Genomic DNA, 23967 nt, shown 5'->3' with positions numbered 1-23967 from the left:
ATCCATTTTTTGTTTTTCACTACTCAGACATTTTAATCTTTCTCAGTTTTTTTCTATAAACCTAAATGCACCTAAAGTCTTAATAAATGTCACTTGCTTTGTCTTCTGCTTCCATCTAATGCCGTCAGAGGTTTACACCGACCCCCAAATCTACTGCCCTCTCTCCCCAGCCCTTGACCTGTACATTAATACTATGAAGGGTTATTCCTTGTTTTTCTTTTATTGCACAACAAAAAGTACAGATTATATAATGAGACCGGGGCACAGAGAAGAAGGCACCAATTGACTGTGGTCCCACCATGGGAAATTCGCATTTTATTACCTGCCCCGTCCATACTGTGGGTTCATCATTTGTTTTATGACATGATTCCCCTGCTGTGTTGTTTCTAGTATAAGACTTGAGCACTTTATGTGTTTTATATCATCTGTGATATTGCAGCTGCTGTTTGCAGTGTCCACATTTTGCAATCAGTGTGCTTTGTACCCTCACTGCTGCTCTCTCAGAGAGGGTAGGCTGAACACTACAGGTAGTATCAGACACCAGAGATGCCTCCTGTACCTGGAATAAAACTCTGCTTCTTTGTAAGAAATACAGGGGTGAAGATCTGCTGCATTCACAGTGACCCACTGAGTCTTTTACAAAGGTTCCCAGCCGTGCAAGGACTCTTGGTGGTAAGTTGAGGGGCCATGCTAAATGGAGATTTCGAAGCATCAGACGAGACGTTTTCTTTGTTTCTGCATCAGCAAAAGTATATTTCTGTTTTTATGTTATTACTTGTGAAATACACATTTTAGTTGTGCTGTTGGACTTGTCATGTTTGATTTACAGTGTGAACGAATTCAAGCGATAGACAGTAGGTGGCGACTGACACTGCTTCAGGACTCCTAGGGTTGAGGATCGTGGACGTTGGTTCCATTGTGTAATGATTAGCACTCTGGACTCTGAATCCAGCAATCTGAGTTCCAATATCGGTAGGACCTGGAATGTTTGTAATAATACTTTTGTTTTAATTTATTGCAGGTCTTGAGCAGGAAACCATTTGTATCTCTGACATAACCCGTCTCTTCCTGTTTTCATTCCCCTCGTGGTTTCTGCGTCTTGGGGGCACCTATACATTATTCTATAGGTGTTGCTGGGGGCACGTGATGCTACACACAGGTGTTGTCTACGTCCTGTGTCTGTGTGGACACCTCTCTACTCTGGCTACACAACAGTAAGATGCACAGTGTGGACCTGACTCCACGCGGCCTTCACACCGGATAACTTACAAGGAGAGAGAAACTTACGGAAATGTATGGTGTGAAAGAACGACTTTACCAAAGTGTTAATGTATGAAATTGCCCTTTGCTTTTTTTTTGTGAGTTGCAAATGGTAACCTTTGACTAAAGCAAGTACCCAAAAATAAACAGTTTTCAGCTGGACTCATATAACTTGCATTTGCAGTGGAAGATCTGCCTGGAGGAGTATATGAGTGTGAAAAGGTCTCTAGTTTTGTCTTGAAATACCAGAGACTTCGGCGCTCTCCACCTTTCTCCTTCGACATCACATCCTGATGCTGAACAGTATTAGCATATAAATGAATAAAAAACTGCCTGACGTGTACATGCACATGTGTGCATATGTACCACGGTGCTATAGTCTGATGACATATATGTGCCAGTCTGTGGGGTCAAAGGGCAGTCAGAAGTTACTGGGGCACAGTTGTATTAATGAGGACTGTGCACTTCCTGTGCCCTGGGGCATTCGTACTCTGGTCCCTCAAACTAGGGTGGAAGCCCCCCTTTAGCACATGACTCTCAGAATAACAAGTCAGAGCAGACATTAGTGTAGCTGGGTACTCACACTTGTGAAAGGCGCAAGTGCAAGTAGTGAACTGCAACCTGACCTCACAGCATACACTTTAGACATCCTTTGTAAACACACACACATATTTTCAGTCTAACTTGTTTACATTTTACATCAATAAATATGGTAATATTTGTACTTGAAATGTTTAATTTGCCTACCTTTGGCGCATATTCCTAGTACCTTATATTTTAACTTTTCTCCATTCGGGTGTATACAATTGGTATAATGTCGGAAAGGGAGAAGACGACCGAGAATGCCTAAGAATGTGCGCTTACATGCTTTTAAGAACATATGTCTGGTTGTGACAAAACAGCAGTGACCACTTCAGCTCAGCACTTGCTTCTTCCTCTGCTGTCCCAAAATACTGTGGAATTACTAATCTCTGCGCCTCTGACAAGGCTGCTGACATCCAATTGATGATTCGTAGGCTTGTGGGCTGTGAGTGCTTTGGCTGTGCTGCCCCCTGGCGGTCACTCTGTGAAGATGCAGGTACCTGGGAACAACCCAGACTACTTCTGAGCTGCTTCTTCTTTGTGTGAACCAATCCAGTGTCAGGACTGGAGTCGGTGCTGTTAGTAGATAGAGAAGGAGTATAACTCGAGCCCCAGGAGGGCAGCCTGGAGCCTGTGACAGGTGCAGGGGAGTGTCGTCAAGGAAGCAGCTGGAAGATAACTGGAGAGGGGTCTGTGGGGCCATCAGTCTGGTGAGGAAACCCAGGAGTCAAGGGGTGTCCTGGGGGAGGGGCGTGGCTTTGTCTGGCTCAAGGGGAGGGGTTAGTAATAGTCAATGCAGGGACTGCTGCTGGCCTCCGTGTCCTGGGCTCTGTGTATGTGTAGAAGTTCTAAGGTTGTAAATAATGAGACCTGACAGGTTGTGGCAGAAATGATGACTTCTGGTCATTCCTTCTCTTTTGTCAGAAGTGAGGTGTCTGTTACCCCAATTGATTGTGTACTACTGAGAAGAACAATATAACTCTCAGTGTACGGAATGCAGTGTGACCTTGTGAGACACCTCACATACACTGAGCTGTATGATGAGATAACAGTTCCCATATGGTCTAGAGGTTAGTATTCCTGGTTTTCACCCAGGCGTCCTGGGTTTGACTCCCGGTATGGGAAACCCATTTTTTTTTTCACTACTCAGACATTTTAATCTTTCTCAGTTTTTTTCTATAAACCTAAATGCACCTAAAGTCTTAATAAATGTCACTTGCTTTGTCTTCTGCTTCCATCTAATGCCGTCAGAGGTTTACACCGACCCCCAAATCTACTGCCCTCTCTCCCCAGCCCTTGACCTGTACATTAATACTATGAAGGGTTATTCCTTGTTTTTCTTTTAGTGCACAACAAAAAGTACAGATTATATAATGAGACCGGGGCACAGAGAAGAAGGCAGCAATTGACTGTGGTCCCACCATGGGAAATTCACATTTTATTACCTGCCCCGTCCATACTGTGGGTTCATCATTTGTTTTATGACATGATTCCCCTGCTGTGTTGTTTCTAGTATAAGACTTGAGCACTTTATGTGTTTTATATCATCTGTGATATTGCAGCTGCTGTTTGCAGTGTCCACATTTTGCAACCAGTGTGCTTTGTACCCTCACTGCTGCTCTCTCAGAGAGGGTAGGCTGAACACTACAGGTAGTATCAGACACCAGAGATGCCTCCTGTACCTGGAATAAAACTCTGCTTCTTTGTAAGAAATACAGGGGTGAAGATATGCTGCATTCACAGTGACCCACTGAGTCTTTTACAAAGGTTCCCAGCTGTGCAAAGACTCTTGGTGGTTAGTTAAGGGGCCATGCTAAATGGAGATTTCGAATCATCAGCCGAGACGTTTTCTTTGTTTCTGCATCAGCAAAAGTATATTTCTGTTTTTATGTTATTACTTGTGAAATACACATTTTAGTTGTGCTGTTGGACTTGTCATGTTTGATTTACAGTGTGAACAAATTTAAGCGATAGACAGTAGGTGGCGACAGACACTGCTTCAGGACTCCTAGGGTTGAGGATTGTGGACCTTGGTTCCATCGTGTAATTATTAGCACTCTGGACTCTGAATCCAGAAATCTGAGTTCCAATATCGGTAGGACCTGGAATGTTTGTAATAATACTTTTGTTTTAATTTATTGCAGGTCTTGAGCAGGAAACCATTTGTATCTCTGACATAACCCGTCTATTCCTGTTTTCATTCCCCTCGTGGTTTCTGCGGCTTGGGGGCATCTATACATTATTCTATAGGCTTTGCTGGGGGCACGTGATGCTACACACAGGTGTTGTCTACGTCCTGTGTCTGTGTGGACACCTCTCTACTCTGGCTACACAACAGTAAGATGCACAGTGTGGACCTGACTCCACGCGGCCTTCACACCGGATAACTTACAAGGAGAGAGAAACTTTCGGAAATGTACGGTGTGAAAGCACGACTTTACCAAAGTGTTAATGTATGAAATTGCCCTTTGCTTTTTTTTTGTGAGTTGCAAATGGTAACCTTTGACAAAAGCAAGTACCCAAAAATAAACAGTTTTCAGCTGGACTCATATAACTTGCATTTCCAGTGGAAGATCTGCCTGGAGCAGTATATGAGTGTGAAAAGGTCTCTAGTTTTGTCTTGAAATACCAGAGACTTCGGCGCTCTCCACCTTTCTCCTTCGACATCACATCCTGATGCTGAACAGTATTAGCACATAAATGAATAAAAAACTGGCTGACGTGTACATGCACATGTGTGCATATGTACCACGGTGCTATAGTCTGATGACATATATGTGCCATTCTGTGGGGTCAAAGGGCAGTCAGAGGTTACTGGGCCACAGTTGTATCAATGAGGACTGTGTACTTCCTGTGCCCTGGGGCATTCGTACTCTGGTCCCTAAAACTAGGGTGGAAGCCCCCCTTTAGCACATGACTCTCAGAATAACAAGTCAGAGCAGACATTAGTGTAACTGGGTCCTCACACTTGTGAAAGGCGCAAGTGCAAGTAGTGAACTGCAACCTGACCTCACAGCATACACTTTAGACATCCTTTGTAAACACACACACATATTTTCAGTCTAACTCGTTTACATTTTACATCAATAAATATGGTAATATTTGTACTTGAAATGTGTACTTTGCCTACCTTTGGCGCATATTCCTAGTACCTTATATTTTAACTTTTCTCCATTCGGGTGTATACAATTGGTATAATGTCAGAAAGGGAGAAGACGACCGAGAATGCCTAAGAATGTGTGCTTACATGCTTTTAAGAACATATGTCTGGTGTTGTGACAAAACAGCAGTGACCACTTCAGCTCAGCACTTGCTTCTTCCTCCGCTGTCCCAAAATACTGTGGAATTACTAGTCTCTGCGCCTCTGACAAGGCTGCTGACATCCAATTGATGATTCGTAGGCTTGTGGGCTGTGAGTGCTTTGGCTGTGCTGCCCCCTGGCAGTCACTCTGTGAAGATGCAGGTACCTGGGAACAACCCAGACTACTTCTGAGCTGCTTCTTCTTTGTGTGAACCAATCTAGTGTCAGGACTGGAGTCGGTGCTGTTAGTAGATAGAGAAGGAGTATAACTCGAGCCCCAGGAGGGCAGCCTGGAGCCTGTGACAGGTGCAGGGGAGTGTCGTCAAGGAAGCAGCTGGAAGATAACTGGAGAGGGGTCTGTGGGGCCATCAGTCTCGTGAGGAAACTCAGGAGTCAAGGGGTGTCCTGGGGAGGGGCTTGGCTTTGTCTGGCTCAAGAGGAGGGGTTAGTAATAGTCAATGCAGGGACTGCTGCTGTCCTCCGTGTCCTGGGCTCTGTGTATGTGTAGAAGTTCTAAGGTTGTAAATAATGAGACCTGACAGGTTGTGGCAGAAATGATGACTTCTGGTCATTCCTTCTCTTTTGTCAGAAGTGAGGTGTCTGTTACCCCAATTGATTGTGTACTACTGAGAAGAACAATATAACTGTCAGTGTACAGAATGCAGTGTGACCTTGGGAGACACCTCACCTACACTGAGCTGTATGATAAATTCACGGTTCCCATCTGGTCTAGCGGTTAGGATTCCTGGTTTTCACCCAGGTGGCCCAGTTCGACTCCCGGTATGGGAAATCCATTTTTTTTTTTTTCACTACTCAGACATTTTAATCTTTCTCAGTTTTTTTCTATAAACCTAAAGGCACCTAAAGTCTTAATAAATGTCACTTGCTTTGTCTTCTGCTTCCATCTAATGCCGTCAGAGGTTTACACCGACCCCCAAATCTACTGCCCTCTCTCCCCAGCCCTTGACCTGTACATTATTACTATGAAGGGTTATTCCTTGTTTTTCTTTTATTGCACAACAAAAAGTACAGATTATATAATGAGACCAGGGCACGGAGAAAAGAAGGCAGCAATTGACTGTGGTCCCACCATGGGAAATTCGCATTTTATTACCTGCCCCGTCCATACTGTGGGTTCATCATTTGTTTTATGACATGATTCCCCTGCTGTGTTGTTTCTAGTATAAGACTTGAGCACTTTATGTGTTTTATATCATCTGTGATATTGCAGCTGCTGTTTGCAGTGTCCACATTTTGCAACCAGTGTGCTTTGTACCCTCACTGCTGCTCTCTCAGAGAGGGTAGGCTGAACACTACCGGTAGTATCAGACACCAGAGATGCCTCCTGTACCTGGAATAAAACTCTGCTTCTTTGTAAGAAATACAGGGGTGAAGATCTGCTGCATTCACAGTGACCCACTGAGTCTTTTACAAAGGTTCCCAGCCGTGCAAAGACTCTTGGTGGTTAGTTAAGGGGCCATGCTAAATGGAGATTTCGAAGCATCAGACGAGACGTTTTCTTTGTTTCTGCATCAGCAAAAGTATATTTCTGTTTTTATGTTATTACTTGTGAAATACACATTTTAGTTGTGCTGATGGACTTGTCATGTTTGATTTACAGTGTGAACGAATTCAAGCGATAGACAGTAGGTGGCGACTGACACTGCTTCAGGACTCCTAGGGTTGAGGATCATGGACGTTGGTTCCATCGTGTAATGATTAGCACTCTGGACTCTGAATCCAGCAATCTGAGTTCCAATATCGGTAGGACCTGGAATGTTTGTAATAATACTTTTGTTTTAATTTATTGCAGGTCTTGAGCAGGAAACCATTTGTATCTGTGACATAACCCGTCTCTTCCTGTTTTCATTCCCCTCGTGGTTTCTGCGGTTTTTGTGGCATCTATACATTATTCTATAGGCGCTGCTGGGGGCACGTGATGCTACACACAGGTGTTGTCTGCGTCCTGTGTCTGTGTGGACACCTCTCTACTCTGGCTACACAACAGTAAGATGCACAGTGTGGACCTGACTCCACGCGGCCTTCACACCGGATAACTTACAAGGTGAGAGAAACTTACGGAAATGTACGGTGTGAAAGAACGACTTTACCAAAGTGTTAATGTATGAAATTGCCCTTTGCTTTTTTTTTGTGAGTTGCAAATGGTAACCTTTGACTAAAGCAAGTACCCAAAAATAAACAGTTTTCAGCTGGACTCATATAACTTGCATTTGCAGTGGAAGATCTGCCTGGAGCAGTATATGAATGTGAAAAGGTCTCTAGTTTTGTCTTGAAATACCAGAGACTTCGGCGCTCTCCACCTTTCTCCTTCGACATCACATCCTGATGCTGAACAGTATTAGCACATAAATGAATAAAAAACTGGCTGACGTGTACATGCACATGTGTGCATATGTACCACAGTGCTATAGTCTAATGACATATATGTGCCAGTCTGTGGGGTCAAAGGGCAGTCAGAAGTTACTGGGCCACAGTTGTATCAATGAGGACTGTGTACTTCCTGTGCCCTGGGGCATTCGTACTCTGGTCCCTCAAACTAGGGTGGAAGCCCCCCTTTAGCACATGACTCTCAGAATAACAAGTCAGAGCAGACATTAGTGTAACTGGGTACTCACACTTGTGAAAGGCGCAAGTGCAAGTAGTGAACTGCAACCTGACCTCACAGCATACACTTTAGACATCCTTTGTAAACACACACACATATTTTCAGTCTAACTTGTTTACATTTTACATCAATAAATATGGTAATATTTGTACTTGAAATGTTTAATTTGCCTACCTTTGGCGCATATTGCTAGTAACTTATATTTTAACTTTTCTCCATTCGGGTGTATACAATTGGTATAATGTCAGAAAGAGAGAAGACGACCGAGAATGCCTAAGAATGTGCGCTTACATGCTTTTAAGAACATATGTCTGGTGTTGTGACAAAACAGCAGTGACCACTTCAGCTCAGCACTTGCTTCTTCCTCTGCTGTCCCAAAATATTGTGGAATTACTAGTCTCGGCGCCTCTGACAAGGCTGCTGACATCCAATTGATGATTTGTAGCCTTGTGGGCTGTGAGTGCTTTGGCTGTGCTGCCCCCTGGCGGTCACTCTGTGAAGATGCAGGTACCTGGGAACAACCCAGACTACTTCTGAGCTGCTTCTTCTCTGTGTGAACCAATCCAGTGTCAGGACTGGAGTCGGTGCTGTTAATAGATAGAGAAGGAGTATAACTCGAGCCCCAGGAGGGCAGCCTGGAGCCTGTGACAGGTGCAGGGGAGTGTCGTCAAGGAAGCAGCTGGAAGATAACTGGAGAGGGGTCTGTGGGGCCATCAGTCTGGTGAGGAAACCCAGGAGTCAAGGGGTGTCCTGGGGGAGGGGCGTGGCTTTGTCTGGCTCAAGGGGAGGGGTTAGTAATAGTCAATGCAGGGACTGCTGCTGTCCTCCGTGTCCTGGGCTCTGTGTATGTGTAGAAGTTCTAAGGTTGTAAATAATGAGACCTGACAGGTTGTGGCAGAAATTATGACTTCTGGTCATTCCTTCTCTTTTGTCAGAAGTGAGGTGTCTGTTACCCCAATTGATTGTGTACTACTGAGAAGAACAATATAACTCTCAGTGTACGGAATGCAGTGTGACCTTGGGAGACACCTCACATACACTGAGCTGTATGAAGAGGTCACAGTTCCCATATGGTCTAGCGGTTAGGATTCCTGGTTTTCACCCAGGCGGCCTGGGTTCACCCCCCGGTATGGGAAATGTATTCTTTTTTTCACTACTCAGACATTTTAATCTTTCTCAGTTTTTTTCTATAAACCTAAATGCACCTAAAGTCTTAATAAATGTCGCTTGCTTTGTCTTCTGCTTCCATCTAATGCCGTCAGAGGTTTACACCGACCCCCAAATCTACTGCCCTCTCTCCCCAGCCCTTGACCTGTACATTAATACTATGAAGGGTTATTCCTTGTTTTTCTTTTATTGCACAACAAAAAGTACAGATTATGTAATGAGACCGGGGCACAGAGAAGAAGGCAGCAATTGACTGTGGTCCCACCATGGGAAATTCGCATTTTATTACCTGCCCCGTCCATACTGTGGGTTCATCATTTGTTTTATGACATGATTCCCCTGCTGTGTTGTTTCTAGTATAAGACTTGAGCACTTTATGTGTTTTATATCATCTGTGATATTGCAGCTGCTGTTTGCAGTGTCCACATTTTGCAACCAGTGTGCTTTGTACCCTCACTGCTGCTCTCTCAGAGAGGGTAGGCTGAACACTACAGTTAGTATCAGACACCAGAGATGCCTCCTGTACCTGGAATAAAACTCTGCTTCTTTGTAAGAAATACAGGGGTGAAGATCTGCTGCATTCACAGTGACCCACTGAGTCTTTTACAAAGGTTCCCAGCCGTGCAAAGACTCTTGGTGGTTAGTTAAGGGGCCATGCTAAATGGAGATTTCGAAGCATCAGACGAGAAGTTTTCTTTGTTTCTGCATCAGCAAAAGTATATTTCTGTTTTTATGTTATTACTTGTGAAATACACATTTTAGTTGTGCTGTTGGACTTGTCATGTTTGATTTACAGTGTGAACGAATTCAAGCGATAGACAGTAGGTGGCGACTGACACTGCTTCAGGACACCTAGGGTTGAAGAACGTGGGCGTTGGTTCCATCGTGTAATGATTAGCACTCTGGACTCTGAATCCAGCAATCTGAGTTCCAATATCGGTAGGACCTGGAATGTTTGTAATAATACTTTTGTTTTAATTTATTGCAGGTCTTGAGCAGGAAACCATTTGTATCTCTGACATAACCCGTCTCTTCCTGTTTTCATTCCCCTCGTGGTTTCTGCGGCTTGGGGGCATCTATTCATTATTCTATAGGCGTTGCTGGGGGCACGTGATGCTACACACAGGTGTTGCCTACGTCCTGTGTCTGTGTGGACACCTCTCTACTCTGGCTACACAACAGTAAGATGCACAGTGTGGACCTGACTCCACGCGGCCTTCACACCGGATAACTTACAAGGAGAGAGAAACTTACGGAAATGTACGGTGTGAAAGAACGACTTTACCAAAGTGTTAATGTATGAAATTGCCCTTTGCTTTTTTTTTGTGAGTTGCAAATGGTAACCTTTGACTAAAGCAAGTACCCAAAAATAAACAGTTTTCAGCTGGACTCATATAACTTGCATTTGCAGTGGAAGATCTGCCTGGAGCAGTATATGAGTGTGAAAAGGTCTCTAGTTTTGTCTTGAAATACCAGAGACTTCGGCGCTCTCCATCTTTCTCCTTCGACATCACATCCTGATGCTGAACAGTATTAGCACATAAATGAATAAAAAACTGGCTGACGTGTACATGCACATGTGTGCATATGTACCACAGTGCTATAGTCTGATGACATATATGTGCCAGTCTGTGGGGTCAAAGGGCAGTCAGAAGTTACTGGGCCACAGTTGTATCAATGAGGACTGTGTACTTCCTGTGCCCTGGGGCATTCGTACTCTGGTCCCTCAAACTAGGGTGGAAGCCCCCCTTTAGCACATGACTCTCAGAATAACAAGTCAGAGCAGACATTAGTGTAACTGGGTACTCACACTTGTGAAAGGCGCAAGTGCAAGAAGTGAACTGCAACCTGACCTCACAGCATACACTTTAGACATCCTCTGTAAACACACACACATATTTTCAGTCTAACTTGTTTACATTTTACATCAATAAATATGGTAATATTTGTACTAGAAATATTTAATTTGCCTACCTTTGGCGCATATTCCTAGTACCTTATATTTTAACTTTTCTCCATTCGGGTATATACAATTGGTATAATGTCAGAACGGGAGAAGACGACCGAGAATGCCTAAGAATGTGCGCTTACATGCTTTTAAGAACATATGTCTGATGTTGTGACAAAACAGCAGTGACCACTTCAGCTCAGCACTTGCTTCTTCCTCTGCTGTCCCAAAATACTGTGGAATTACTAGTATCTGCGCCTCTGACAAGGCTGCTGACATCCAATTGATGATTCGTAGGGTTGTGGGCTGTGAGTGCTTTGGCTGTGCTGCCCCCTGGCGGTCACTCTGTGAAGATGCAGGTACCTGGGAACAACCCAGACTACTTCTGAGCTGCTTCTTCTCTGTGTGAACCAATCCAGTGTCAGGACTGGAGTCGGTGCTGTTAGTAGATAGAGAAGGAGTATAACTCGAGCCCCAGGAGGGCAGCCTGGAGCCTGTGACAGGTGCAGGGGAGTGTCGTCAAGGAAGCAGCTGGAAGATAACTGGAGAGGGGTCTGTGGGGCCATCAGTCTGGTGAGGAAACCCAGGAGTCAAGGGGTGTCCTGGGGGAGGGGCGTGGCTTTGTCTGGCTCAAGGGGAGGGGTTAGTAATAGTCAATGCAGGGAGTGCTGCTGTCCTCCGTGTCCTGGGCTCTGTGTATGTGTAGAAGTTCTAAGGTTGTAAATAATGAGACCTGACAGGTTGTGGCAGAAATGATGACTTCTGGTCATTCCTTCTCTTTTGTAAGAAGTGAGGTGTCTGTTACCCCAATTGATTGTGTACTACTGAGAAGAACAATATAACTCTCAGTGTACGGAATGCAGTGTGACCTTGGGAGACACCTCACATACACGGAGCTGTATGAAGAGGACTCAGTTCCCATATGGTCTAGCGGTTAGGATTCCTGGTTTTCACCCAGGCGGCCCGGGTTCGACTCCCGGTATGGGAAATCCATTTTTTTTTTCACTACTCAGACATTTTAATCTTTCTCAGTTTTTTTCTATAAACCTAAATGCACCTAAAGTCTTAATAAATGTCACTTGCTTTGTCTTCTGCTTCCATCTAATGCCGTCAGAGGTTTACACCGACCCCCAAATCTACTGCCCTCTCTCCCCAGCCCTTGACCTGTACATTAATACTATGAAGGGTTATTCCTTGTTTTTCTTTTATTGCACAACAAAAAGTACAGATTATATAATGAGACCGGGGCACAGAGAAGAAGGCAGCAATTGACTGTGGTCCCACCATGGGAAATTCGCATTTTATTACCTGCCCCGTCCATACTGTGGGTTCATCATTTGTTTTATGACATGATTCCCCTGCTGTGTTGTTTCTAGTATAAGACTTGAGCACTTTATGTGTTTTATATCATCTGTGATATTGCAGGTGCTGTTTGCAGTGTCCACATTTTGCAACCAGTGTGCTTTGTACCCTCACTGCTGCTCTCTCAGAGAGGGTAGGCTGAACACTACAGGTAGTATCAGACACCAGAGATGCCTCCTGTACCTGGAATAAAACTCTGCTTCTTTGTAAGAAATACAGGGGTGAAGATCTGCTGCATTCACAGTGACCCACTGAGTCTTTTACAAAGGTTCCCAGCCGTGCAAAGACTCTTGGTGGTTAGTTAAGGGGCCATGCTAAATGGAGATTTCGAAGCATCAGACAAGACGTTTTCTTTGTTTCTGCATCAGCAAAAGTATATTTCTGTTTTTATGTTATTACTTGTGAAATACACATTTTAGTTGTGCTGTTGGACTTGTCATGTTTGATTTACAGTGTGAACGAATTCAAGCGATAGACAGTAGGTGGCGACTGACACTGCTTCAGGACTCCTAGGGTTGAGGATCGTGGACGTTGGTTCCATCGTGTAATGATTAGCACTCTGGACTCTGAATCCAGCAATCTGAGTTCCAATATCGGTAGGACCTGGAATGTTTGTAATAATACTTTTGTTTTAATTTATTGCAGGTCTTGAGCAGGAAACAATTTGTATCTCTGACATAACCCGTCTCTTCCTATTTTCATTCCCCTTGTGGTTTCTGCGGCTTGGGGGCATCTATACATTATTCTATAGGCGTTGCTGGGGGCACGTGATGCTACACACAGGTGTTGTCTACGTCCTGTGTCTGTGTGGACACCTCTCTACTCTAGCTACACAACAGTAAGATGCACAGTGTGGACCTGACTCCACGCGGCCTTCACACCGGATAACTTACAAGGAGAGAGAAACTTACGGAAATGTACGGTGTGAAAGAACGACTTTACCAAAGTGTTAATGTATGAAATTGCCCTTTGCTTTTTTTTTTGTGAGTTGCAAATGGTAACCTTTGACTAAAGCAAGTACCCAAAAATAAACAGTTTTCAGCTGGACTCATATAACTTGCATTTGCAGTGGAAGATCTGCCTGGAGCAGTATATTAGTGTGAAAAGGTCTCTAGTTTTGTCTTGAAATACCAGAGACGTCGGCGCTCTCCACCTTTCTCCTTCGACATCACATCCTGATGCTGAACAGTATTAGCACATAAATGAATAAAAAACTGGCTGACGTGTACATGCACATGTGTGCATATGTACCACGGTGCTATAGTCTGATGACATGTATGTGCCAGTCTGTGGGGTCAAAGGGCAGTCAGAAGTTACTGGGCCACAGTTGTTTTAATGAGGACTGTGTACTTCCTGTGCCCTGGGGCATTCGTACTCTGGTCCCTCAAACTAGGGTGGAAGCCCCCCTTTAGCACATGACTCTCAGAATAACAAGTCAGAGCAGACATTAGTGTAACTGGGTACTCACACTTGTGAAAGGCGCAAGTGCAAGTAGTGAACTGCAACCTGACCTCACAGCATACACTTTAGACATCCTTTGTAAACACACACACATATTTTCAGTCTAACTTGTTTACATTTTACATCAATAAATATGGTAATATTTGTACTTGAAATGTTTAATTTGCCTACCTTTGGCGCATATTCCTAGTACCTTATATTTTAACTTTTCTCCATTCGGGTGTATACAATTGGTATATTGTCAGAAAGGGAGAAGACGACCGAGAATGCCTAAGAATGTGCGCTTACATGCTTTTAACAACATATGTCTGGTGTTATGACAAAACAGCAGTGACCACTTCAGCTCAGCACTTGCTTCTTCCTCTGCTGCCCCAAAATACTGTGGAATTACTAGTCTCTGTGCCTCTGACAAGGCTGCTGACATCCAATTGATGGTTCGTAGGCTTGTGGGCTGTGAGTGCTTTGGCTGTGCTGCCCCCTGGCGGTCACTCTGTGAAGATGGAGGTACCTGGGAACAACCCAGACTACTTCTGAGCTGCTTCTTCTCTGTGTGTACCAATCCAGTGTCAGGACTGGAGTCGGTGCTGTTAGTAGATAGAGAAGGAGTATAACTCGAGCCCCAGGAGGGCAGCCTGGAGCCTGTGACAGGTGCAGGGGAGTGTCGTCAAGGAAGCAGCTGGAAGATAACTGGAGAGGGGTCTGTGGGGCCATCAGTCTGGTGAGGAAACCCCGGAGTCAAGGGGTGTCCTGGGGGAGGGGTGTGGCTTTGTCTGGCTCAAGGGGAGGGGTTAGTAATAGTCAATGCAGGGACTGCTGCTGTCCTCCGTGTCCTGGGCTCTGTGTATGTGTAGAAGTTCTAAGGTTGTAAATAATGAGACCTGACAGGTTGTGGCAGAAATGATGACTTCTGGTCATTCCTTCTCTTTTGTCAGAAGTGAGGTGTCTGTTACCCCAATTGATTTTGTACTACTGAGAAGAACAATATAACTCTCAGTGTACGGAATGCAGTGTGACCTTGGGAGACACCTCACATACACTGAGCTGTATGAAGAGGTCACAGTTCCCATCTGGTCTAGTGGTTAGGATTCCTGGTTTTCACCCAGGCGGCCTGGGTTCGACTCCCGGTACGGGAAATCCATTTTTTGTTTTTCACTACTCAGACATTTTAATCTTTCTCAGTTTTTTTCTATAAACCTAAATGCACCTAAAGTCTTAATAAATGTCACTTGCTTTGTCTTCTGCTTCCATCTAATGCCGTCAGAGGTTTACACCGACCCCCAAATCTACTGCCCTCTCTCCCCAGCCCTTGACCTGTACATTAATACTATGAAGGGTTATTCCTTGTTTTTCTTTTATTGCACAACAAAAAGTGCAGATTATTTAATGAGACCAGGGCATGGAGAAAAGAAGGCAGCAATTGACTGTGGTCCCACCATGGGAAATTCGCATTTTATTACCTGCCCCGTCCATACTGTGGGTTCATCATTTGTTTTATGACATGATTCCCCTGCTGCGTTGTTTCTAGTATAAGACTTGAGCACTTTATGTGTTTTATATCATCTGTGATATTGCAGCTGCTGTTTGCAGTGTCCACATTTTGCAACCAGTGTGCTTTGTACCCTCACTGCTGCTCTCTCAGAGAGGGTAGGCTGAACACTACCGATAGTATCAGACACCAGAGATGCCTCCTTTACCTGGAATAAAACTCTGTTTCTTTGTAAGAAATACAGGGGTGAAGATCTGCTGCATTCACAGTGACCCACTGAGTCTTTTACAAAGGTTCCCAGCCGTGCAAAGACTCTTGGTGGTTAGTTAAGGGGCCATGCTAAATGGAGATTTCGAAGCATCAGACGAGATGTTTTCTTTGTTTCTGCATTAGCAAAAGTATATTTCTGTTTTTATGTTATTACTTGTGAAATACACATTTTAGTTGTGCTGTTGGACTTGTCATGTTTGATTTACAGTGTGAACGAATTCAAGCGATAGACAGTAGGTGGCGACTGACACTGCTTCAGGACTCCTAGGGTTGAAGAACGTGGACGTTGGTTCCATCGTGTAATGATTAGCACTCTGGACTCTGAATCCAGCAATCTGAGTTCCAATATCGGTAGGACCTGGAATGTTTGTAATAATACTTTGGTTTTAATTTATTGCAGGTCTTGAGCAGGAAACCATTTGTATCTCTGACATAACCCGTCTCTTCCTGTTTTCATTCCCCTCGTGGTTTCTGCGGCTTGGGCGCATCTATACATTATTCTATAGGCGTTGCTGGGGGCACGTGATGCTACACACAGGTGTTGCCTACGTCCTGTGTCTGTGTGGACACCTCTCTACTCTGGCTACACAACAGTAAGATGCACAGTGTGGACCTGAGTCCACGCGGCCTTCACACCGGATAACTTACAAGGAGAGAGAAACTTACGGAAATGTACGGTGTGAAAGAACGACTTTACCAAAGTGTTAATGTATGAAATTGCCCTTTGCTTTTTTTTTGTGAGTTGCAAATGGTAACCTTTGACTAAAGCAAGTACCCAAAAATAAACAGTTTTCAGCTGGACTCATATGACTTGCATTTGCAGTGGAAGATCTGCCTGGAGCAGTATATGAGTGTGAAAAGGTCTCTAGTTTTGTCTTGAAATACCAGAGACTTCGGCGCTCTTCACCTTTCTCCTTCGACATCACATCCTGATGCTGAACAGTATTAGCACATAAATGAATAAAAAACTGGATGACGTGTACATGCACATGTGTACATATGTACCACGGTGCTATAGTCTGATGACATATATGTGCCAGTCTGTGGGGTCAAAGGGCAGTCAGAAGTTACTGGGCCACAGTTGTATCAATGAGGACTGTGCACTTCCTGTGCCCTGGGGCATTCGTACTCTGGTCCCTCAAACTAGGGTGGAAGCCCCCCTTTAGCACATGACTCTCAGAATAACAAGTCAGAGCAGACATTAGTGTAACTGGGTACTCACACTTGTGAAAGGCGCAAGTGCAAGTAGTGAACTGCAACCTGACCTCACAGCATACACTTTAGACTTCCTTTATAAAGACACACACATATTTTCAGTCTAACTTGTTTACATTTTACATCAATAAATATGGTGAAATTTTTGTACTTGAAATGTTTAATTTGCCTACCTTTGGCGCATATTCCTAGTACCTTATATTTTAACTTTTCTCCATTCGGGTGCATACAATTGGTATAATGTCAGAAAGGGAGAAGACGACCGAGAATGCCTAAGAATGTGCGCTTACATGCTTTTAAGAACATATGTCTGGTGTTGTGACAAAACAGCAGTGACCACTTCAGCTCAGCACTTGCTTCTTCCTCTGCTGTCCCAAAATACTGTGGAATTACTAGTATCTGCGCCTCTGAGAAGGCTGCTGACATCCAATTGATGATTCGTAGGCTTGTGGGCTGTGAGTGCTTTGGCTGTGCTGCCCCCTGGCGGTCACTCTGTGAAGATGCAGGTACCTGGGAACAACCCAGACTACTTCTGAGCTGCTTCTTCTCTGTGTGAACCAATCCAGTGTCAGGACTGGAGTCGGTGCTGTTAGTAGATAGAGAAGGAGTATAACTCGAGCCCCAGGAGGGCAGCCTGGAGCCTGTGACAGGTGCAGGGGAGTGTCGTCAAGGAAGCAGCTGGAAGATAACTGGAGAGGGGTCTGTGGGGCCATCAGTCTGGTGAGGAAACCCAGGAGTCAAGGGGTGTCCTGGGGGAGGGGCGTGGCTTTGTCTGGCTCAAGGGGAGGGGTTAGTAATAGTCAATGCAGGGACTGCTGCTGTCCTCCGTGTCCTGGGCTCTGTGTATGTGTAGAAGTTCTAAGTATGTAAATAATGAGACCTGACAGGTTGTGGCAGAAATGATGACTTCTGGTCATTCCTTCTCTTTTGTAAGAAGTGAGGTGTCTGTTACCCCAATTGATTGTGTACTACTGAGAAGAACAATATAACTCTCAGTGTACGGAATGCAGTGTGACCTTGGGAGACACCTCACATACACTGAGCTGTATGAAGAGGACTCCGTTCCCATATGGTCTAGCGGTTAGGATTCCTGGTTTTCACCCAGGCGGCCCGGGTTCGACTCCCGGTATGGGAAATCCATTTTTTTTTTCACTACTCAGACATTTTAATCTTTCTCAGTTTTTTTCTATAAACCTAAATGCACCTAAAGTCTTAATAAATGTCACTTGCTTTGTCTTCTGCTTCCATCTAATGCCGTCAGAGGTTTACACCGACCCCCAAATCTACTGCCCTCTCTCCCCAGCCCTTGACCTGTACATTAATACTATGAAGGGTTATTCCTTGTTTTTCTTTTATTGCACAACAAAAAGTACAGATTATATAATGAGACCGGGGCACAGAGAAGAAGGCAGCAATTGACTGTGGTCCCACCATGGGAAATTCGCATTTTATTACCTGCCCCGTCCATACTGTGGGTTCATCATTTGTTTTATGACATGATTCCCCTGCTGTGTTGTTTCTAGTATAAGACTTGAGCACTTTATGTGTTTTATATCATCTGTGATATTGCAGCTGCTGTTTGCAGTGTCCACATTTTGCAACCAGTGTGCTTTGTACCCTCACTGCTGCTCTCTCAGAGAGGGTAGGCTGAACACTACAGGTAGTATCAGACACCAGAGATGCCTCCTGTACCTGGAATAAAACTCTGCTTCTTTGTAAGAAATACAGGGGTGAAGATCTGCTGCATTCACAGTGACCCACTGAGTCTTTTACAAAGGTTCCCAGCCGTGCAAAGACTCTTGGTGGTTAGTTAAGGGGCCATGCTAAATGGAGATTTCGAAGCATCAGACAAGACGTTTTCTTTGTTTCTGCATCAGCAAAAGTATATTTCTGTTTTTATGTTATTACTTGTGAAATACACATTTTAGTTGTGCTGTTGGACTTGTCATGTTTGATTTACAGTGTGAACGAATTCAAGCGATAGACAGTAGGTGGCGACTGACACTGCTTCAGGACTCCTAGGGTTGAGGATCGTGGACGTTGGTTCCATCGTGTAATGATTAGCACTCTGGACTCTGAATCCAGCAATCTGAGTTCCAATATCGGTAGGACCTGGAATGTTTGTAATAATACTTTTGTTTTAATTTAATGCAGGTCTTGAGCAGGAAACAATTTGTATCTCTGACATAACCCGTCTCTTCCTATTTTCATTCCCCTTGTGGTTTCTGCGGCTTGGGGGCATCTATACATTATTCTATAGGCGTTGCTGGGGGCACGTGATGCTACACACAGGTGTTGTCTACGTCCTGTGTCTGTGTGGACACCTCTCTACTCTAGCTACACAACAGTAAGATGCACAGTGTGGACCTGACTCCACGCGGCCTTCACACCGGATAACTTACAAGGAGAGAGAAACTTACGGAAATGTACGGTGTGAAAGAACGACTTTACCAAAGTGTTAATGTATGAAATTGCCCTTTGCTTTTTTTTTTGTGAGTTGCAAATGGTAACCTTTGACTAAAGCAAGTACCCAAAAATAAACAGTTTTCAGCTGGACTCATATAACTTGCATTTGCAGTGGAAGATCTGCCTGGAGCAGTATATGAGTGTGAAAAGGTCTCTAGTTTTGTCTTGAAATACTAGAGACGTCGGCGCTCTCCACCTTTCTCCTTCGACATCACATCCTGATGCTGAACAGTATTAGCACATAAATGAATAAAAAACTGGCTGACGTGTACATGCACATGTGTGCATATGTACCACGGTGCTATAGTCTGATGACATGTATGTGCCAGTCTGTGGGGTCAAAGGGCAGTCAGAAGTTACAGGGCCACAGTTGTTTTAATGAGGACTGTGTACTTCCTGTGCCCTGGGGCATTCGTACTCTGGTCCCTCAAACTAGGGTGGAAGCACCCCTTTAGCACATGACTCTCAGAATAACAAGTCAGAGCAGACATTAGTGTAACTGGGTACTCACACTTGTGAAAGGCGCAAGTGCAAGTAGTGAACTGCAACCTGACCTCACAGCATACACTTTAGACATCCTTTGTAAACACACACACATATTTTCAGTCTAACTTGTTTACATTTTACATCAATAAATATGGTAATATTTGTACTTGAAATGTTTAATTTGCCTACCTTTGGCGCATATTCCTAGTACCTTATATTTTAACTTTTCTCCATTCGGGTGTATACAATTGGTATAATGTCAGAAAGGGAGAAGACGACCGAGAATGCCTAAGAATGTGCGCTTACATGCTTTTAACAACATATGTCTGGTGTTATGACAAAACAGCAGTGACCACTTCAGCTCAGCACTTGCTTCTTCCTCTGCTGCCCCAAAATACTGTGGAATTACTAGTCTCTGTGCCTCTGACAAGGCTGCTGACATCCAATTGATGGTTCGTAGGCTTGTGGGCTGTGAGTGCTTTGGCTGTGCTGCCCCCTGGCGGTCACTCTGTGAAGATGGAGGTACCTGGGAACAACCCAGACTACTTCTGAGCTGCTTCTTCTCTGTGTGTACCAATCCAGTGTCAGGACTGGAGTCGGTGCTGTTAGTAGATAGAGAAGGAGTATAACTCGAGCCCCAGGAGGGCAGCCTGGAGCCTGTGACAGGTGCAGGGGAGTGTCGTCAAGGAAGCAGCTGGAAGATAACTGGAGAGGGGTCTGTGGGGCCATCAGTCTGGTGAGGAAACCCCGGAGTCAAGGGGTGTCCTGGGGGAGGGGTGTGGCTTTGTCTGGCTCAAGGGGAGGGGTTAGTAATAGTCAATGCAGGGACTGCTGCTGTCCTCCGTGTCCTGGGCTCTGTGTATGTGTAGAAGTTCTAAGGTTGTAAATAATGAGACCTGACAGGTTGTGGCAGAAATGATGACTTCTGGTCATTCCTTCTCTTTTGTCAGAAGTGAGGTGTCTGTTACCCCAATTGATTTTGTACTACTGAGAAGAACAATATAACTCTCAGTGTACGGAATGCAGTGTGACCTTGGGAGACACCTCACATACACTGAGCTGTATGAAGAGGTCACAGTTCCCATCTGGTCTAGTGGTTAGGATTCCTGGTTTTCACCCAGGCGGCCTGGGTTCGACTCCCGGTATAGGAAATCCATTTTTTGTTTTTCACTACTCAGACATTTTAATCTTTCTCAGTTTTTTTCTATAAACCTAAATGCACCTAAAGTCTTAATAAATGTCACTTGCTTTGTCTTCTGCTTCCATCTAATGCCGTCAGAGGTTTACACCGACCCCCAAATCTACTGCCCTCTCTCCCCAGCCCTTGACCTGTACATTAATACTATGAAGGGTTATTCCTTGTTTTTCTTTTATTGCACAACAAAAAGTGCAGATTATATAATGAGACCAGGGCATGGAGAAAAGAAGGCAGCAATTGACTGTGGTCCCACCATGGGAAATTCGCATTTTATTACCTGCCCCGTCCATACTGTGGGTTCATCATTTGTTTTATGACATGATTCCCCTGCTGCGTTGTTTCTAGTATAAGACTTGAGCACTTTATGTGTTTTATATCATCTGTGATATTGCAGCTGCTGTTTGCAGTGTCCACATTTTGCAACCAGTGTGCTTTGTACCCTCACTGCTGCTCTCTCAGAGAGGGTAGGCTGAACACTACCGGTAGTATCAGACACCAGAGATGCCTCCTTTACCTGGAATAAAACTCTGTTTCTTTGTAAGAAATACAGGGGTGAAGATCTGCTGCATTCACAGTGACCCACTGAGTCTTTTACAAAGGTTCCCAGCCGTGCAAAGACTCTTGGTGGTTAGTTAAGGGGCCATGCTAAATGGAGATTTCGAAGCATCAGACGAGATGTTTTCTTTGTTTCTGCATCAGCAAAAGTATATTTCTGTTTTTATGTTATTACTTGTGAAATACACATTTTAGTTGTGCTGTTGGACTTGTCATGTTTGATTTACAGTGTGAACGAATTCAAGCGATAGACAGTAGGTGGCGACTGACACTGCTTCAGGACTCCTAGGGTTGAAGAACGTGGACGTTGGTTCCATCGTGTAATGATTAGCACTCTGGACTCTGAATCCAGCAATCTGAGTTCCAATATCGGTAGGACCTGGAATGTTTGTAATAATACTTTGGTTTTAATTTATTGCAGGTCTTGAGCAGGAAACCATTTGTATCTCTGACATAACCCGTCTCTTCCTGTTTTCATTCCCCTCGTGGTTTCTGCGGCTTGGGCGCATCTATACATTATTCTATAGGCGTTGCTGGGGGCACGTGATGCTACACACAGGTGTTGCCTACGTCCTGTGTCTGTGTGGACACCTCTCTACTCTGGCTACACAACAGTAAGATGCACAGTGTGGACCTGACTCCACGCGGCCTTCACACCGGATAACTTACAAGGAGAGAGAAACTTACGGAAATGTACAGTGTGAAAGAACGACTTTACCAAAGTGTTAATGTATGAAATTGCCCTTTGCTTTTTTTTGTGAGTTGCAAATGGTAACTTTTGACTAAAGCAAGTACCCAAAAATAAACAGTTTTCAGCTGGACTCATATAACTTGCATTTGCAGTGGAAGATCTGCCTGGAGCAGTATATGAGTGTGAAAAGGTCTCTAGTTTTGTCTTGAAATACCAGAGACTTCGGCGCTCTCCACCTTTCTCCTTCGACATCACATCCTGATGCTGAACAGTATTAGCACATAAATGAATAAAAAACTGGATGACGTGTACATGCACATGTGTACATATGTACCACGGTGCTATAGTCTGATGACATATATGTGCCAGTCTGTGGGGTCAAAGGGCAGTCAGAAGTTACTGGGCCACAGTTGTATCAATGAGGACTGTGCACTTCCTGTGCCCTGGGGCATTCGTACTCTGGTCCCTCAAACTAGGGTGGAAGCCCCCCTTTAGCACATGACTCTCAGAATAACAAGTCAGAGCAGACATTAGTGTAACTGGGTACTCACACTTGTGAAAGGCGCAAGTGCAAGTAGTGAACTGCAACCTGACCTCACAGCATACACTTTAGACTTCCTTTGTAAAGACACACACATATTTTCAGTCTAACTTGTTTACATTTTACATCAATAAATATGGTGATATTTGTACTTGAAATGTTTAATTTGCCTACCTTTGGCGCATATTCCTAGTACCTTATATTTTAACTTTTCTCCATTCGGGTGTATACAATTGGTATAATGTCAGAAAGGGAGAAGACGACCGAGAATGCCTAAGAATGTGCGCTTACATGCTTTTAAGAACATATGTCTGGTGTTGTGACAAAACAGCAGTGACCACTTCAGCTCAGCACTTGCTTCTTCCTCTGCTGTCCCAAAATACTGTGGAATTACTAGTATCTGCGCCTCTGAGAAGGCTGCTGACATCCAATTGATGATTCGTAGGCTTGTGGGCTGTGAGTGCTTTGGCTGTGCTGCCCCCTGGCGGTCACTCTGTGAAGATGCAGGTACCTGGGAACAACCCAGACTACTTCTGAGCTGCTTCTTCTCTGTGTGAACCAATCCAGTGTCAGGACTGGAGTCGGTGCTGTTAGTAGATAGAGAAGGAGTATAACTCGAGCCCCAGGAGGGCAGCCTGGAGCCTGTGACAGGTGCAGGGGAGTGTCGTCAAGGAAGCAGCTGGAAGATAACTGGAGAGGGGTCTGTGGGGCCATCAGTCTGGTGAGGAAACCCAGGAGTCAAGGGGTGTCCTGGGGGAGGGGCGTGGCTTTGTCTGGCTCAAGCGGAGGGGTTAGTAATAGTCAATGCAGGGACTGCTGCTGTCCTCCGTGTCCTGGGCTCTGTGTATGTGTAGAAGTTCTAAGGTTGTAAATAATGAGACCTGACAGGTTGTGGCAGAAATGATGACTTCTGGTCATTCCTTCTCTTTTGTAAGAAGTGAGGTGTCTGTTACCCCAATTGATTGTGTACTACTGAGAAGAACAATATAACTCTCAGTGTACGGAATGCAGTGTGACCTTGGGAGACACCTCACATACACTGAGCTGTATGAAGAGGACTCCGTTCCCATATGGTCTAGCGGTTAGGATTCCTGGTTTTCACCCAGGCGGCCCGGGTTCGACTCCCGGTATGGGAAATCCATTTTTTTTTTCACTACTCAGACATTTTAATCTTTCTCAGTTTTTTTCTATAAACCTAAATGCACCTAAAGTCTTAATAAATGTCACTTGCTTTGTCTTCTGCTTCCATCTAATGCCGTCAGAGGTTTACACCGACCCCCAAATCTACTGCCCTCTCTCCCCAGCCCTTGACCTGTACATTAATACTATGAAGGGTTATTCCTTGTTTTTCT

The 23967-nt window shown here is 44.5% G+C and overlaps 6 non-coding genes across 6 annotated transcripts; all 6 read left to right on the top strand.

Moving 5' to 3' along the window:
- Window positions 1-8833: 8833 nt before the first annotated feature.
- TRNAE-UUC (transfer RNA glutamic acid (anticodon UUC)) lies at window positions 8834-8905 on the top strand. Its single transcript has one exon. It is a non-coding gene; the product is annotated as a tRNA-Glu (tRNA).
- Window positions 8906-11800: 2895 nt separating this feature from the next.
- Window positions 11801-11872, top strand: TRNAE-UUC (transfer RNA glutamic acid (anticodon UUC)). Its single transcript has one exon. It is a non-coding gene; the product is annotated as a tRNA-Glu (tRNA).
- Window positions 11873-14768: 2896 nt separating this feature from the next.
- TRNAE-UUC (transfer RNA glutamic acid (anticodon UUC)) lies at window positions 14769-14840 on the top strand. The gene has a single exon. It is a non-coding gene; the product is annotated as a tRNA-Glu (tRNA).
- Window positions 14841-17741: 2901 nt separating this feature from the next.
- TRNAE-UUC (transfer RNA glutamic acid (anticodon UUC)) lies at window positions 17742-17813 on the top strand. Its single transcript has one exon. It is a non-coding gene; the product is annotated as a tRNA-Glu (tRNA).
- Window positions 17814-20709: 2896 nt separating this feature from the next.
- TRNAE-UUC (transfer RNA glutamic acid (anticodon UUC)) lies at window positions 20710-20781 on the top strand. The gene has a single exon. It is a non-coding gene; the product is annotated as a tRNA-Glu (tRNA).
- A 2898-nt stretch (window positions 20782-23679) lies between these two features.
- On the top strand, window positions 23680-23751 carry TRNAE-UUC (transfer RNA glutamic acid (anticodon UUC)). The gene has a single exon. It is a non-coding gene; the product is annotated as a tRNA-Glu (tRNA).
- The last annotated feature ends 216 nt before the right edge of the window (window positions 23752-23967 follow it).

The sequence above is a fragment of the Pleurodeles waltl genome, unplaced genomic scaffold (genome assembly GCF_031143425.1).
Source record: "Pleurodeles waltl isolate 20211129_DDA unplaced genomic scaffold, aPleWal1.hap1.20221129 scaffold_39, whole genome shotgun sequence".
Lineage (NCBI taxonomy): Eukaryota > Metazoa > Chordata > Amphibia > Caudata > Salamandridae > Pleurodeles > Pleurodeles waltl.
Note: the sequence above shows the minus strand (reverse complement) of the source record. Positions and strands in the feature narration are given on the sequence as shown.